The following is a 17053-nucleotide window of genomic DNA, read 5'->3' as shown; positions in this document are numbered from 1 at the left end:
TCATGATACATTGTAAATTAAAATTTTCCTTTTGTTGGGATTTTTTACTTTCAAAGTTTTAATAAAATTATATGAAGACTTCTTATATCTGCATGAGTATAGACATATATCTCCTTATGTTTAAAAGCTGTGTATTTCTAAAGTTTTTTATCAGTGCATTAATAGCATCAGTTTGGGGACACCTGGGTGGCTCAATCAGTTAAGCGTCTCACTCTTTTGAGTTTGGCTCAGGTTGTGATCTCACAGCCTGTGAGATCCAGCCCCGTGTCGGGCTCTGTGCTGATAGCATGTAGCCTGCTTGGGATACTATCTCTCCCTGTCTCTCTCTGCCCTTCCCCTGTTTTCTCTCTCTCTCTTTCTCAAAATTAATAAATATTTTTTAAAAGCTTCAGTTTTGAGTATGTTTTATGAAAAGTTGATATTTCTCTAAAATTTCAAAAACACTGGCTTATATCTATATTACTAATTAAATATTTTAGGGAGAACTTTTAGGTTTTAAAATATACATGAGATTTATTGGGACACATTTGGAAATGTAAATGTATATATTCCAAAACATATTTAATACTTACTAGTAACTATACTCTCAATAACAAAAAATACCATGACTTAGTAGAAAAAAATTTATTAAGTGAGGCAATTATATCTGTATTCTAGGATAAAACCTTTACCCAATATATGCAAAAACTTATCACATTGATTCTACCTGAATATTTCATTGATGCTGAGAAATGTATTTTTGCACATTTTAGTATTTGTTATAGTGGGATGCATCTGACAATTGTTGTCACAATTGTTATAGTCTTACAATCACTTTAAGACTGTTAGCAGTTATGACAGAGCTGTCATTACCTGCCATGTATGACCTTGGTCTGAGCTATTCATATTGTAATTACTTCAATAGAATCATGTGCGTTATTGGAACTACACATGTCAAGTTTGATTACCATTTTAAATGTCTTTTAAAATGTCCAACTATGTCTCAGCATTGAAAAACAAAATGGAATTGTGTATGCAGAGGCACAGAAGCAGAACCACAGGGCATAAATAAGACATTAGTGAAGCAAATATTCATCGTTGAAGGAATGTGGCTGCAATTTCAAATTTTCTTGAAAGCAACAAGCAGATACTTTATGGGACTTGAACAAGGAAGACACTCCCAAGTAGGGAAGCTATCTTATTTTATTTCTCTGAAATATGCAAAAGAATTTTCAATCACTGGCCATGGGAAAAAAATGAAACAAGAAATTATCAATTCCTAGAAAAATTTGGACTAAGGGAGGGAGAGACTACTGTGGGACATTATATATTATTTATCAATTTGTAGAACTTCCAGGTGATTTTGTGCACAGAGGCTTAAATTCCAGCAATAAGTAATTTTCTTGAGAAAAAACACAACTATGAATATGGTAAAATCAAACACACTTATGTAATATCAGCATCTAAATTTGAAAAATGGGTTTCAGTGGCTTAGAAGAAAATTCTGTAGACAATAATTCAGTACTTATCTATAAAGGCTGGATAACCATGCTCTTGAGGGCAAAGAGTAATGCATTATGTGGAAACATGAAATTGTTGACCGTGATTGCAAAATTAATATACAAGATTTAGGCTATGAATGAGAGGGAATATTTAGCAATCTCTAATGTATCTTTCATGTATGCATTTTTGTTTATATGTGCCCTAAATTGATATATATGAAAAACATCTATTAAATTTAAGGTAGCTCACTCAATGATTGTAATATTTCTGTCTAAAACAAAGTCAAAATTTTACAAAACACATCCACGAACTCTGCTAAAGAAGCATTTATTTGTGAAAATTTGCAGAAACAGGAACAGTATCAGAAACATGGGTTTCCCTTGACCCATTGTATTTTAGGCCAGAATGCAGTGATTTTGGCAAGCGGAATGTCAGAATGTAGAAGAAAAGCTCTGATTGTGGTGTTTTTAGCTGCATAAAGAAACAGACATGTTCCTGAAAGAAGCAGATATTTAGCAACAGATGACGTGGCAGCAATACAGGTCCTGTTCTTCTTTCTCTTTCTTTCTAATATTTATTTTATTATTTTAAAAGTGTATTTATTTATTTTGAGAGGGGGTAAGTAGAGGGACAGAGAGAGAGGGAGAAAGAATCTCAAGCAACCACGCTGTTAAGCACGCAGCCCAATGTAGGGCTTGAACTCCAGAAACGTAAGATCATAATCTGAGCTGAAATCAAGGTTCAGACGCTTAACTGACTGCCCCTGTTGTTTTAATTATATTTTACTTCAGTATAATTAACATACAGTGTTATACAAGTTTCAGGTCTACAGTATAGTAATTCGACAATTTTACATATACTCAGTACTCTTTATGATTACTGTATAGTTACCCGTCACCAATTTCACCCACCCCCCACACACCACCCCTCTGGTAATCAACAGTTTTTTTCTCTATATTTCCAGAGTCTGTTTTTGTTTCTCTCTTTTTTTCCTTTGTTCGTTTCTTTTGTTTAGATTCCACATGACTGAAATTATATGGTATTTTTCTTTCTCTGACTTATTTTACTTAGTATTGTACGTTGTACATCCATCCATGTTGCTGCAAATGATAAAATTTCATTCTTTTTTCTATGGCTGAGTGATACTCCATTGCATATGTGTGTTTACTCATTTATCAATTAATGGGTACTTGAACTGCTTCCATAGTTTGGCTATTGTAAATATCGCTGCAATGAACATGGGGATGCAAATATCTTTTCAAATTAGTGTTTTCCTATTCTTTTGGAAAATACCCAGTAGTATAATTTCTGGATCATGTGGCAATCCTATTTTTAACTTTTTGAGGAACCTTCCTACTGTTTTCTACAGTGGTGCACCAGTTTGCAGTCCCACCAGCTGTGGGAATTTTCAAAGGTGGCTTTTCCTCCCCAGCCAATACTTCTTGCTTATTATCTTACAGATTTTAGCCATTCTGACAGGTGTTAGGTGATATTTCATTGTGCTTTTGAATTTCATTTCTGTGATGATTAGTGATGTTGAGCATCTTTTCACGTGTCTGTTGGCCATCTGGATGTCTACTTTGGTCAAAATGTCCATGTCTTCTGCTCATTTTTAAACGGGATTGTTTTTAGTGTTGAGTTGCACAAATTCTTTGTATCTTATAGATACTAACATATAGATAACTTATAGATACTTCATCAGATATGTCATTTACAAATATTTTCTCCCATTCAGTAGGCTCTCTTTTTGCTTCCTCAATTGTAGGTTTTTGTTGTTGTTGTTGTTTGTTTGTTTGTGTTGCTGTGCAGAATCTTTTTTATTTTGATATGGTTCCAATAGTGTATTTTTGCTTTTGTTTCCCGTGCCTTAGGAAACGTATATAGAAAAATGTTGCCACAGGTGATGTCAGAGATATTACTGCATGTCTTCTCTTCTATGATTTTTATGGTTTCAGGTCTCACATTTAGGTCCTTAATCCATTTTGAGTTTATTTGTGTATGATGTAAGAAAGTGGTCTGGTTTCATTCTTTGTCTGTAGCTGTCAAGTTTTCCTCACACCATTTGTTGAAGGGACTGTCTTTTTTCCCCTTACATATTCTTGATTCCTTTGTTGGAGATTGAGGATATAGTTGTGGGTTTATTTCTGGATTTTTTTATTCTATTCTATTAATCTATATGTCTATTTTTGTGCCAGTACCAGACTGTTTAGATTATTATAGCTTTATAATATAACTTGAAGTCTAGAATTGTGATACCTCAAGTTTTGTTATTCTTTTTCAAGATTGATTTGGCTTTTCAGGGTCTTTTGTGGTTCCATTCAAGTTTTAGGATTGTTTGTTCTAGTTCTGTGAAAAATCCTATTGGTATTTGGATAGGGATTGCATTAAATCTGTAGACTGCTTTGGGTAGTATGGGTATTTTAACAATATTTGTTTTTCCATCCATGAGCCTGAAATACTTTTCCATTTATTTGTGTCATCTTCAATTTCTTTCATCAATATTTTCTATTTTTTAGAGTACAGTCTTGCATCTGTTTGGTTAAATTTATCCTGAGGTGTTTTACTGCTATTGGTGCAATTGAAAATGGGATTGTTTTCTTAATTTCTTTTTCATTATTAGTGTATAGTTCATTATTAGCTTCATTATTAGTGTATAAAAAATGTAATAACTTTCTCTACATTGATTTTGTATCCTGTGACTTTACTGAATTCATTTATCAGTTCTTGTCCTTTTTTGATAGCATTGTTAGGCTTTTCTACATAGCATATCCTATGCAAATAGTGAAACTTTTACTTCTTACTTAACCAATTTGGATGCCTTGTATTCCTTTTTCTTGTGTGATTGCTGTGACTGGGACTTCCAGTACTATGTTAAATAAAAGTGGTGAGGGTGGACATCCTTGTCTTGTTCCTGACCTTACGGGAAAAGCTCTCAGTTTTTCTCCATTGCGTATGTTAACTGTGGGTGTTTCATACATGGCCACTATTATGTTGAGATGTGTTCCCTCTCAACCTATGTTGTTGAGGGTTTTCATCATGAATGGGTGTTGTCAAATGCTTTGCCTGCATCTATTGAAATGATCAGATGGTTTTATTCTTTCACTCGTTGATATGATATATAACACTGATTAATTTGCAAATATTGAGCCATTCTTCTAACTCAGGAATAAATCCCACTTGATTGTAGTGAATGATTTTTTAAATGTATTATTGGAATCAGGTTACTAATATTTTGTTGAGGGTTTTTGCATTTATGTTTTTTTAGAGATATGGGCCTGTCGTTCTTTTTGGTAGTTTCTTCAATGGATTTTGATATCCAGGTAATGCTGGCCTCACAGGATGAATTGGAAAGTTTTCCTTCTTCTTCTGTTTGTTGAAATAAAAGGACAGCTTTGAGAAGGACAAGTATTATGTCTTCTTTAAATGTTCGGTAGAATTCACCTGTGAAGCCATCTGGTCTTGGATTTTTGTTCCTTGAGAGTTTTTTGAATACTGATTTCATTTCATTGCTGATAATCTGTTCAAATGACCTATTTCTTCCTGATTCAGCTTTGGGAGATTTTATGTTTCCAAAAATTTATCCATATATGCTAGGTTGTCCAATTTGTTGGCATTTAATTTTTTTATAATATTCTCTTAAATCCTTTGTTTTCTCTGTTATTAATGGTTATTTCTCCTCTTTCAGTTCTGAATTTTATTTGAGTCCTCTCTCTCTCTGTCTCAGTCTCATCTCTCTTTCTGTTCTTTCTATCTCTTTTTTATGAATCTGGCTAAAGGCTTATCAATTTTGTTAATCTTTTCAAAGAACTAGTTCCTGGGGCACCTGAGTGGCTCAGTCAGTAAAGCATCTGACTTCAGCTCAGGTCATAATCTTGCAGTTTGTTAGTTCAAGTCCCACATCAGGCTCTGTGCAGACAGCTTGGAGTCTGGAACCTGATTTAGATTCTGTGTCTTCCTCTCTCTCTGCCTCTCCCCATTTGTGTGCTCTCTCTCTCTCTCTCTCTGTCTCTCAAAAATAAACATTAAAGTTAAAAAAAACTAGTTCCTGTTTTCATTGATTTTTTTTCTATTGTTTAAGTTTCTATTTCACTTATTTCTGTTCTACTCTTTATTATTTACTTCTTTTTAATGGTTTGGTGGTGTTTAGTTCTTGTTTTTCCAGCTCTGGTAGGCATAAATTTAGGTTGTTTGAGATTTTTCTTGCTTCTTGAGTTAAGCCTGTATTGCTATAAACTTCCCTCTTAGGAAACCTTTTGCTGTATCCCAGACATTTTGGACAATTGTATTTTCATTTTCATTTGTTCCAGGTTTTTTTTTTCTTTTATTTCCTCTTTGATTTCTTGGTTGACCTATTCATTATATAGGAGCGTGTTATTTACTCTCCATGTATTTATGTTCTTTTCAGATTTTCTTGTGGTTGATTTCTAGTTTCATGGTATTGTGGTGGGAAAAGATGCATGGTATGACTTCCATCTTTGTGCATTTGTTGAGACTTGTTTTGTGACCTAACATGGGATCTGTTCTGGAGAATGTTCCATGTGCACTTGAAAAAGAATATGTATTCCATTGTTTGGAAATAGAATATCCTGAATATATCTGTTAGATCCATTAAGTCCATTGTGTCATTCAAAGCCACAGTTTCCTTGTTGGTTTTCTGTTTGGATTATGTATCTATTGATGTAAGTGCAGTGTTAAGGTCCTCTACTATTATTGTATTACTATTGATTACTTCCTTTATGTTTGCTAATAGCTGCTTTATGCATTTGTCTGCTCCTATGTCGTATGTATAAATATTTACAATTGTTATATATTCTTGTTGGATTATTCCCTTTAAGATATTATAGGGTCCTTTTTTGTCTCTTGTTAGAGTATTTAATGTCTATTTTATCTTATAAAAGTATTGCCACCCTACCTTTGTTTTCACTTAAATTTGCTTGGTAAATGTATTTCTAGACCTTCATTCTCAATCTGCATGTGTCTTTAGGTCTGAAATGAGTCCCTCGTAGGCAGCGTATAGATATGTCTTGCTTTCTTATCCATTCCTTTGCCCTATGCGTTTTGATTGGAAAATTTAGTCCATTTATATTCAAAGTAATTATGGGTAGATATGTACTTATTGTCATTTTTAAATTTGTTTTACAGTTGTTTTTGTACTTCTCTCTTCCTTTTTTCTCTCACTCCCTTCTTTCACATTTTTATTTGTGGTTACTATTTATATATAACATCATATGCATATAGCAGTCTATATTAAATTGATGGTCCCTTAAGTTTGAACCCATTCTAAAAAGCACTAAATTCTTACTCCCTCACCCCCCCCCACCCCCACACACATTTTTTAGGTATATGGTGTCCTACTTTACTTCTTTTTATTTTGTGAATCCCTTGACTAATATTACTGTTTCTGTGCTTCCTGCTTTTCTTACTCTTACTTATGGTCTTTCCTTTCCATTCAAAGAGTCCCCTTTAACATTTCTTGTATGGCTTATTTAGTGGTGATGGATTTCTTTAACTTTTGTTTAAAGTTTATTTATTTTGAGAGAGAGACAGTGTGGATAGGAGAGGGGAAGAGAAAGAGGGAGAGAGAGAGAATCCCAAGAAGGCTCCATGTTACCAGTGCAGAAACAAATGCAGGGCTTGAACTCATAAAAATGCAAGATCATGACGTGAGATGAAATCAAGAGTCAGGTGCTTAACAGAATGAGCCACCCAGCAATGCTGGATTCCTTTAACTTTTATCTGGAAAACTGTTTATCTCTCTTTGTATTCTGAATGATAGCCTCTCTGGATAGTCTTGTCTGCAGGGTTTTTTTGTTCTTTGTTGTTTTTGTTTGTTTTATTTCAGCACTTTGAATATATCATGGCATTCTCAGCCTGCAAAGTTTCTGCAGAAAAATCAGCTAATAGTCTTACAACGTTTACCTTGCATGTAACTGTTTTCTTTTGCTTCTCTTAAAATTCTCTTTATCAGTACTTCGTGCCTTTTTAATTACTATATATCTTGGGGTGGACCTCCTTGGATTGATTTTGTTGGAGTATCTCTTTGCCTCCTAGACTTGGATTTCTCCCCTGCCTCTCCCAGATTTAGAAAGTTGTCAGCTATTATTTCTTCAAATAAATAATCTGTTCCCTTTTATCTCTTCTCCTTCTGCAAATGTTATTACACTTGATGGTGTCATTGAATTCCCTTAATCTATTCTCATATTTTATTATTCTTTTTTCTTTATATTGTTCATTGCTTGATTGCTTTCCATTACTCTGTCCTCCAGGTTGCTGATTAGTTCTTCTACTTCCTCTAGTCTACTATTTATTCCCTCTAGTGTATTTTTTTTTATTTTTTTAATGTTTATTTAATTTTGAAAGAGAGAGAGAAACACAGCAGGAGTGAGGCAGGGGCAGAGAGAGAGGGAGACACAGAATCTGAAGCAGGTTCCAGGTTCTGAGCTGTCAACACAGAGCCCAATGCAGGGCTTGAACCCACGAACTGTAAGATCATGACCTGAGTTGAAGTTGGTCGCTTAGCCAACTGAACCACCCAGGCGCACCCCCCCCCCCAACTAGTGTATTGTTAATTTCACTTATTGAGTTATTCATCTCTTATTTGTTCTTTTTTATGTTCTCTATCCCTTTGTTGAGGGTCTCACTAGATCCTCCACTCTTTTCTCAAGTCTGGTGAGTATTTTTGTGAACATTACTTTAACTTTTCTATCAGGGTATTACTTGTCTGTGTTTCACCTAGTTCTCTTGCTGTGATTTTGTCCTGTTCTTTCATTTGGGACATCCTCCTGTGTCTCATACTGTCTAACTCTTTGTCTCTGTTAGGAAAGTCAGCTACTTCTCCTTCTCTTGAAAGTAGTGGCCTAATGAAGACAAGGTCCTATGGTACTCTGTAGTCCAGTGTCCCCAGTTCACCAGAACATGATGCTTCAGGGATGTCTCCTATGTGTGTTATGTGTGCCCTGTTGTTGTGGCTGAGTTTTGCTTGCCTCAGTCCAGTCATCTGCCATGGCTCTCTTTGCCTGTTGTGGGCAGGTTTTGTCTGATATTACTCAAGCTCAAGGTGGCCTTGTATTTTTAGTGAGACAGTCTGGGGCCGGTTTGGACTTGAGTTGGATCAGAGCAGGCATTTGACAGAACTATGATCACACCAAACTGCAGGATGCTTTCTCTTAGTGCCCTTTTCATTGGTTGATGGGGCCTACAGTCAGGCTTGACTATAGTCCCATTGCTGGGACTATAGTTGGGCTCTGTGTGTGGTTATCTTCCCCTCTCCTCTAGGCAGGAGTCAGTTTTCAGTGGTGCTGGGCTTTGTGATTGCTTTTTGCACAATGCCAAGCTCGTGGTGTTGCTTTGCATGGACTCCTGCCAGAGACGTGTTGTATTGAGCAACACTGCAGGAAAGCACAGGGTCAGGTCATATGATGTTAATGTTTGCAAAGGTCTGCTATTGGAGGAGACCTGGAGTTACTTTGGAGAACTCCTGAGATGGTGGGTTGTCAAGAAAATGTATGGGCAGGGGACACTATTAGCAAGCAGGATGGAGAGTATTCACACTAGTTCCAGTGTTGTATCTAGGCTGGGGGCTGGGAGAGGGAAATGGCTCTTTTGTTTTGGAGAAATCTAAAGATCCCTGCCTCTCTTGCAAATGTTCTGACATTAGCAAATAAATCTCTTTGCCATATACCCCAGGCATTTTTCAAACTGCTGTTACTATGCTGTCTCACAGTGGAGTTATTTGATATGCTATCTTTTTAAGGGTGGGTACTCAGTTTCCTATGGCCCTCTGGCTCTCCCAGAGCCAGGCCTGCTGATTTTTATATTTCTAGGTGTTAAGCCCCGCTAACTGTATGAACTCACAAAATTAGAGCCTTCTGGTTTTCAAAGCCAAATGTTATGACAATTTTTCTTTCCAGTGTGGGTCCCCCATGCCCGTGGTGCCTGATATGAAGTGTGCTCCTTTCTGTCCTCTCTGTTTGCAGTGATCCTCCCTCCTGGTTCAGTTTGGTTCCCGGCGTCTCTGCCTTTCCTACTGTTTTCAATGTGGCCTATTTGGCTGTGGAGTGTCTGTTCTGCCAGTCTTTGGGTGGGTTATTTTCTGGGTTATTTATACTGATTGTGTGTTATCTAGGTGTATCTATATGTTGAGGTAAGCTTAGAATCCCTCAACTCTGCCATCTTCCCTGGAGGTAGACCCAACACCGGTCCAGTTCTATATTGAAATCTCAGTATTAATGGTTTGAGGAATATTGGTTTCTCCCCAGCATGAAAGGGAGGCATAGGCCTGATACCTACGACTTGGGATTGTAACAGGAAAGATTGTCATAAAATAACAAGATTGTCATAAGGATTCACGAGGAAAAAGAAAGAATTGGGTTATAGTTTAATTTGCATTATTCTTCTCATACATAGTAGTAAATTATTGAAAGGAGCATTATATGATTAAATGTATCTTAGAATTAATAAAATGTAGCAAATGGAACAATTATCCATTTTGTTTCTCCATTGAAAAAAAGTGATAGTCATATGGCTTTTGTTTCTAATATTGATTTATACTCACAGATATATCTGCAGTATACTAAACTTGTACCATAAAATAATAAGAGATATTAGAGAGAATATATAACACTCTTTTTCCCTTCATATATTACTGCATACATATATTAAATGATAGAATTTGAGCAATCCTTGGGCATCTTTTTGTTATCTTGGCATGTAAACTTTTAAATAAAATATGGCATGACTGGAATCTACCACTAATAACATTAAATGTAACATTTATTAAATTATTGTATACAGTATTTATCTCATGTTTCCATCCTATGCTCTTTATGAGCTTTCTAGCAGAATGTTTTATTCCTTTCATCATTTTAAAGTAATTTTATTACATTATATTGACATCCTTAAATCTGGTAATAAAGTCCTTACAGTAATGTAATATGATTCTGTAATGTTTTCTTTCTGATAATAAATAAAGATATGTTTAATAAGGTATGCCTAAGTAAAATCATATATATTACATTACATTTTTATCAGTGAAACAGTGTCACTTTAGGAGCCAGGATCAAAGATGTGCTGGAAATATAAGTGATGTAATTTCTGGGTTTTCACCTAAGCTGAAATACTGCATGAAAGAATATATTCTCTTTGAAATTACCATTATTGCTTCAAATAAATGGTAACTGAGAATGTCTGAATACTTTTCTCAAAATTATGGCTTTAGCTATGGTATGATACACTGTTGGTCAGATGAGAGGGCTATAGAACTTTTTAAGCATCCAGTAGTCTATTGAATTTGGATATAATATAATTCCTTTAAAGTTTAGTACATTCTTTTAAATTTAAACAGAGGAAGTCTTTCCATACTATCCAGCCATATGCAGTATTAATATTTTGGTGCTCTTTCTTGCTAACTTACCAGATCCAATTTGATTATTCATTATTGTCGAGTTCTTTTGGTAGATATCAATAATATAAATAATCTCACATAATTAAAGGTAGGTTAGGACATAGTTCCTTTTCCTCACAACTGAGACACCAGGTGTTTTATTACAGTAAAAACAAATCTCATATTAAATTCTTCCACGAAAGCAGGTATTGACAATTTGACACAAAAAATAACCATGTAACTTTATCTTGGAGGTTTGATAGAAACACAGCTATCTACTCTGACAAGTATTTTTAGAGTTGACTGTAGGCAGATATGATAATACTGTATTTTAGGATTCAAGTAATATTCTAGTCTGGCCATTGATAGAATTATCTCCTCTGTTCATGATAAAACGTGGACTTCTTCAGAGTTCTAGGACTGTGACACAACCCCAAAGGGTGAGAATAGTTCAGTATTACATATTTTCTACCATGCTCAGTTTTTAAAACTTTGCAACTTAAACCAACTGTTTGAAAGAGGACTTCACATGGATATCAGTGATCAGTTTCATAATTTTACAAAGTTATGATCTTTGTCAAGCCCTAATCACACCATCAACAGGTTTATACTGGGAAAATCTGAATGTCAATCTAAGTTTATTTGATGAAATATTGCTGAAAACCTTCTTCAATAACATGTTTATCCACGTTAGATTAGACCAGCACTTGCAGTATGCTAGGTTAGGAAAACTGACTCCACTGGGTACAAAAGGACTTGGGTTACTGTATCAATGTGGCCTTTATTTAAATAGGTAAGTTCCTAGGAAGCCCCAAAAGACAAATTAATAAAAAAATAAGAAGGAAGAGATGGGGGAGAAGGGGGGCCTGTCTGATTAAGGGGCACTGAACCAAGAAGCAGTGGAGTTTGAGAAGCCAGCAGCTCCAGGTTCCACATCAATGGCCCCATTGACCAAAGTTGGGAAGAGGGGTCCTGGTCTTCGGCTTCTACACTGGGTCCTGTTTTGACAACAAACATGTCTCAGCCTGTCAGAAATAGAAAGGTCATTGATTATTCAGTTTCAGGAATCTGATGATGCTGATGAAGATTATGGAAGAGATTTAGACACTCCAGCTAAGAAAATTCAATCATCTTCCTGAGAAGTTAAAATTAAGAGGCGATCTTGAATGAATTCATAAGAAGACGGTGAGAACTCAGAAGAAAAAGATGTGGAGACCAAGAAGGATGATTCTCACTCAGCAGAGGACAGTGTGAAGATGCAAAAGAAGGTCACAAAAGTGTGTTCCAGCAATGACAGGCGGGCTCTAAAGTAGCTTCCAAACACAGAGAGAGGCTCATAGAAGATGTGGGCAGTGGAGAAGAACAAGAAGTGGAGGATGAGGCACCATTCCATGAGAAAGATTCTGGCTGAGATGATTTCCTAATAGAAGACAATAATGAAAGTGACTATGGCAGTTCAAAAAATAAAAACAGGGGTGCCTGGGTGGATCAGTTGGTTATGGGCCTGAATCTTGATTTTTGACTCAGGTCATGATCTCACAGTTGGTTGGATTGAGCCCTGTGTTGAACTCTGTGCTGGCAGCATGGAGGAGTCTGCTCGGGATTCTCTCCCTCCCTCTCTCTCTCTGCCCCTCCCTTGCTCGTGTTCTCTCTCTCTCTCTCTCTCTCAAAATGAATAAATAGACTTTAAAGTTATTTAAAAATAGAAAAGAAAAAAAAAGATGACTAAAAAGTCCAAACCTGAGAGAAAAGTAAAGCAAATTCCCAAACTCAGGCTAAAGGCTGCAGTGACACCAATCCCCGTGAAAGAAAGGCAAAGGGAAGAAGGCTCTCTCCAACAGCTTCCAGGGCATCAAAGGAAAAGACTCCTTCTCCCAAAGAGGAGGAACCAGAAAGCTCTCCAGAAAAGAAACCTTCTGCAAGCCCTCCACCTGAGAAATTTGGAGATGAAGGATCTGAAGATGAAGCACAGTGTGGGCAGCATTAAAAAAGTGATGATGGTTTGGGGAGAGATTTTATCTGAAAAAAAAGAGAAAAAAGAGAAAAAAGAAAAAGGGGTAAAAAACAAAACCTACTTAAGATAGAACATGGTTTTGGTTATAGCTTGACACATGGGCTTTCAATGTTTTTCCTTTTTCTTGAAACATTTTCTTTTTCTTTCTTTAAAGAAAACTCTTGTATGTTTAACTTACCTTTTATCTATTGGTCCTCTCTTTGCCATCACGTCCTTCCCATCTCTTCCCAATGGAAGCCATGTCTAAGGAATCACTGGATTGACTGCTTCATATTTTTATTTTTAGTGGAAGGTATACCACAGTTGTAAAGCAGTAAGATTTGAAATGAACACTATGGAAATTTTGCTTTTTTTCTAAATGGTAGCAAGTTGAACAATAATCAAAAAATGTAGAAGTGTTTTAGTTAAAAATGATTGCTTCTTTCTCTACCTGGACTTAAAAATAACACTTGTCATCTAATACATGTTTATACCTATATACACAGTATAAATGTCTAAAAAAAAACAAAAAACAAAAAACTTCCACTGATGAAGCAGGTAGGAGATAAAGATGAATTCTGAATTATTACTAAAAGTATTCATATTTTTTTATCTTGGGGGCAGGGCAGGGAATGGTGTTATCTGACCTGTTTGAGAGTGTTTTTGTTTTGCTTTGTTTTTAATTTCATCACTTGTTAGCCCCAAGAGACCCAGAACCAGAGCTGCCCAAAACCATCCTTTTATCTTGATACAGTCTTTAAGGAAATTAAAAAAAAAAATAGTCAAGGGCCACCAAAACTTAAATCACTCTTAGTTTCCTATTTCATTGTCTAATGGTTCCTGTTTTTACTTTTTTTTTAATTTATTTTTTTAATTTCTGAGAGACTGAGGAGACAGAGCACGAGCAGGGAAGGGCAGAAAGAGAAAGGGAGACAGAGAATCCAAAGCAGGCTCCAGGCTCTGAGCTGTCAGCACAAAGCCCAATGCGGGGCTCAAACCCATGAACCATGAGATCATGACCTGATCCAAAGTTGGATGCTTAACTGACTGTACCACCCAGGCAAGCCTCTGTTTTTAAATATATGTGTGTGTGTGTGTGTGTGTGTGTGTGTGTGTGTGTATTCTGCTTCTTGGATAAAATTTTACCAAGTATCAAAAATAAATAAATACATACATAAAAAAACCCAAAAAACAAAAAGCAAACCTAGAATTTAAATGGCAAGATCTAGACACCAGAGTGGATTTCTTTTCAACTGACAATGTTTAGGTTTTAAGCAAATAAAGTACCAATCAATGTGAAACTTAACAGCAAAAACATATTGATAAAACTAAATGATTTTATATACAAGACAGTCTTATGACATAATACCCTAAAGGTTTCTGAAGATGATTGCTAGGAATGAGGACTATTTTTTTTTTATGTAAAGAATTCCTCAATCCAATTAAAAGAGCATTACTGTAATCACTGTAGATGGAGAAAAGTTGCCTTGTTGTGGAAGGATGAAAAACAAGAGAATATCAGGGTTATAGTATGACCAATTCACATACAACAATTCATCCATTGAAAAATTGCAAAAAGAAAAAAAATGTTCCTAGTCAAGAATGGTAGATCTGGATGAATTGAATTTCGTCAATTCATATGATGATAGATTTGGTAAGGGCTACGACTAGGTTATTTTCAGATATTGAAGAGAGTTTAAATAGCAATCTGAAACAAAGAAAAGAAACAATTCATATTGTCATTCCCAAGTAGCTACAGTGATATGTTAAATCACTTTAATAAAATAATTATTTTTTTATTCTTTACATTTTTATTTTTTAGAGTACAGTTGACACATGATGTTACATTAGTTCCAGGTGTACAATATAGCAATCTGGCAAGTTTGTATATTATGCTGTGTTTATTTTTATTTTTTTGATGTTTATTTGCTTTTGAGAGAGACAGAGTGTGAGTGGGGGAGGGGCAGAGAGAGAGGGAGACAGAATCCCAAGCAGCCTCCAGGCTCTGAACTGCCAGCACGGAGCCTGATGCAGCGCTCAAACCCACGAACCGTGAGATCATGACCTGAGCTGAAAGTCAGACCCTCAGCCAACTGAGACACCCAGGTGCCCCCATTATGCTGTGTTTATAAGTGTAGCTTCCATCTGTCTTGATACATTGCTATTAATATCATTGCTTGTATTCCTTCTGTTGTGCCTTTTATTCTCATGATTTATTCATTCCATAACTGGAAGCTTGTATCACCCACTCCCATTCACCCATTTTGCTGAACTCTCCAACTCCCTTCCCCTCTGGCAATCATCAGTTCTCTGTGTTTTTTTTTTTTTTTAATGTTTATTTACTTTTAACAGAGAGAGCGAGTGGGGGAGGGACCAGAGAGAGGGAGACACAGAATTGGAAGCAGGCTCCAGGCTCTGAGCTGTCAGCACAGAGCCTGACCCGGGGCTCGAACTCACGAACTGTGAGATTGTGACCTGTGCTGAAGTCGGACACTCAACTGACTGACCCACCCAGGTGTCCCTGTTCTCTGTGTTTTGAAGTCTGATTCTGTTTTGTTTTGTTTTGGTTCAGCTTACGAGTGAAATAATATGGGATTTGTCTTTTTGCACCTAAATTATTTCACTTAGCATAATACCATCTAGGTCCATTCATGTTGTCTCATATGTCATGATCTCATACTTTTTATGGCTGCATAATATTCTAAATATGTATATTTACACTTGTACATTATATATTTTGCTATATATGTATATTTATTTATACACACATACATACATACATATGTACACCACATCTTCTTTATCCATTCATCTGTTGATGGACACTTAAGTTGTTTCCAGTCTTGGCTACCATAAATAATGCTGCAATAAACATAGGGGTGCATATATACTTTTGAATTAGTGTTTTTTATTCTTTTTAAATGTATTTATTTTTGAGAGAGAGAGAGAGAACACAAGGAGGAAAGGACAGAAAGAAAGAGAGAGAATCCCAAGCATGCTTTTTACTGTGAATGCAGAGCCCCATACAGGGCTCAGACCCATGAACTGTAAGATCATGACCTGAGCTGAAACCAAGGTCAGATGCTTAAACAAGTGAGTCCCCAGGTGCTCCTAGTGTTTTTGTATTCTTTGGGCATATATCCAGTAGTGCACTTACTGGATCATGTATGTGGTAGTTCTATTTTTAATTTTTTCAAGAAACTCCATACTGTTTTCCATAGAGCTATATCCATCAAAGTGTACAAGGGTTCATCTCTGCACATCCTCACCAGTATTTGTTATATATTATCTTCTGACTTTAGCCATCCTAACAGGTATAAGGTGATGTTTCACTATGCTTTTGATTTTCATTTCCCTGATAATTAATGATGTTGACCATCTTTTCATGTGTCTTGTCTATCTGTATGGTTTCAATGGAAAAAATGTCTACTCAGGTCATCTGCCCATTTTTTAATCAGATTGTTTTTTTGGTATTGGGTCATATAAGTTCTGTTTATATTTTGAATATAACCCCTTATAAGATTTATCATCCACAGATATCTTCTCCTATTCAGTAGGTTGCCTTTTTCTTTTTCTGGTGGTTTTCTTGTTGCACAAAAGCTTTTTATTTTGATGCAGTCCCAATAGTTTATTTTTGCTTTTGTTTCCCTTACCTTAGGAGACATATCTAGAAAAATGTTACTGTGGCTGATGTCAGAGAAATTACTTTGTGTTCTCTCCTAGGATTTTTATGGTTTCAGGTCTCACATTTAGAGCTTATTTTTGTGTATGGTGTTAAAAGGTGGACCAGTTTCATTCTTTTACTTGTCCAGTTTTCCCAGCACCATATATTGAATATGCTTTTTCTTCATTGTATATTCTTGCCCCTTTTTCATAAATTTATCTTATAATCATGGATTTATTTCTGAGCTCTCTATTCTGTTATTCTGATCTATGTATCTATTTTTGTGCCAGTACCATACTGTTTTGATTACTATAGCTTTGTGGTATATATTGAAATCTGGAATTGTGATAGCTCCAGTTTTGTTCTTCTTTCTCTACATTGCTTTGGTTATTTGGGATCTTTAGTGGTTCCATGCAAATTCTAGGATTATTTTTTCTAGTTTTGTGAAAAATGCAATTGGTGTTTTGATAGGGATTGCATTGAATCTGTAGATTTTGGGGGTTAATATGGACATTTGAACAATGAAAATAAT

General features: G+C 35.7%; 1 pseudogene; it reads left to right on the top strand.

The window, feature by feature from the left end:
* The first annotated feature begins 11879 nt into the window (after window positions 1-11879).
* On the top strand, window positions 11880-12866 carry LOC109265828 (nuclear ubiquitous casein and cyclin-dependent kinase substrate 1-like; annotated as a pseudogene).
* Window positions 12867-17053: the final 4187 nt, after the last annotated feature.

This window comes from Panthera pardus, unplaced genomic scaffold (genome assembly GCF_024362965.1).
Source record: "Panthera pardus isolate Hobbes unplaced genomic scaffold, ASM2436296v1 HiC_scaffold_1, whole genome shotgun sequence".
Taxonomy (NCBI): Eukaryota; Metazoa; Chordata; class Mammalia; order Carnivora; family Felidae; genus Panthera; species Panthera pardus.
Note: the sequence above shows the minus strand (reverse complement) of the source record. Positions and strands in the feature narration are given on the sequence as shown.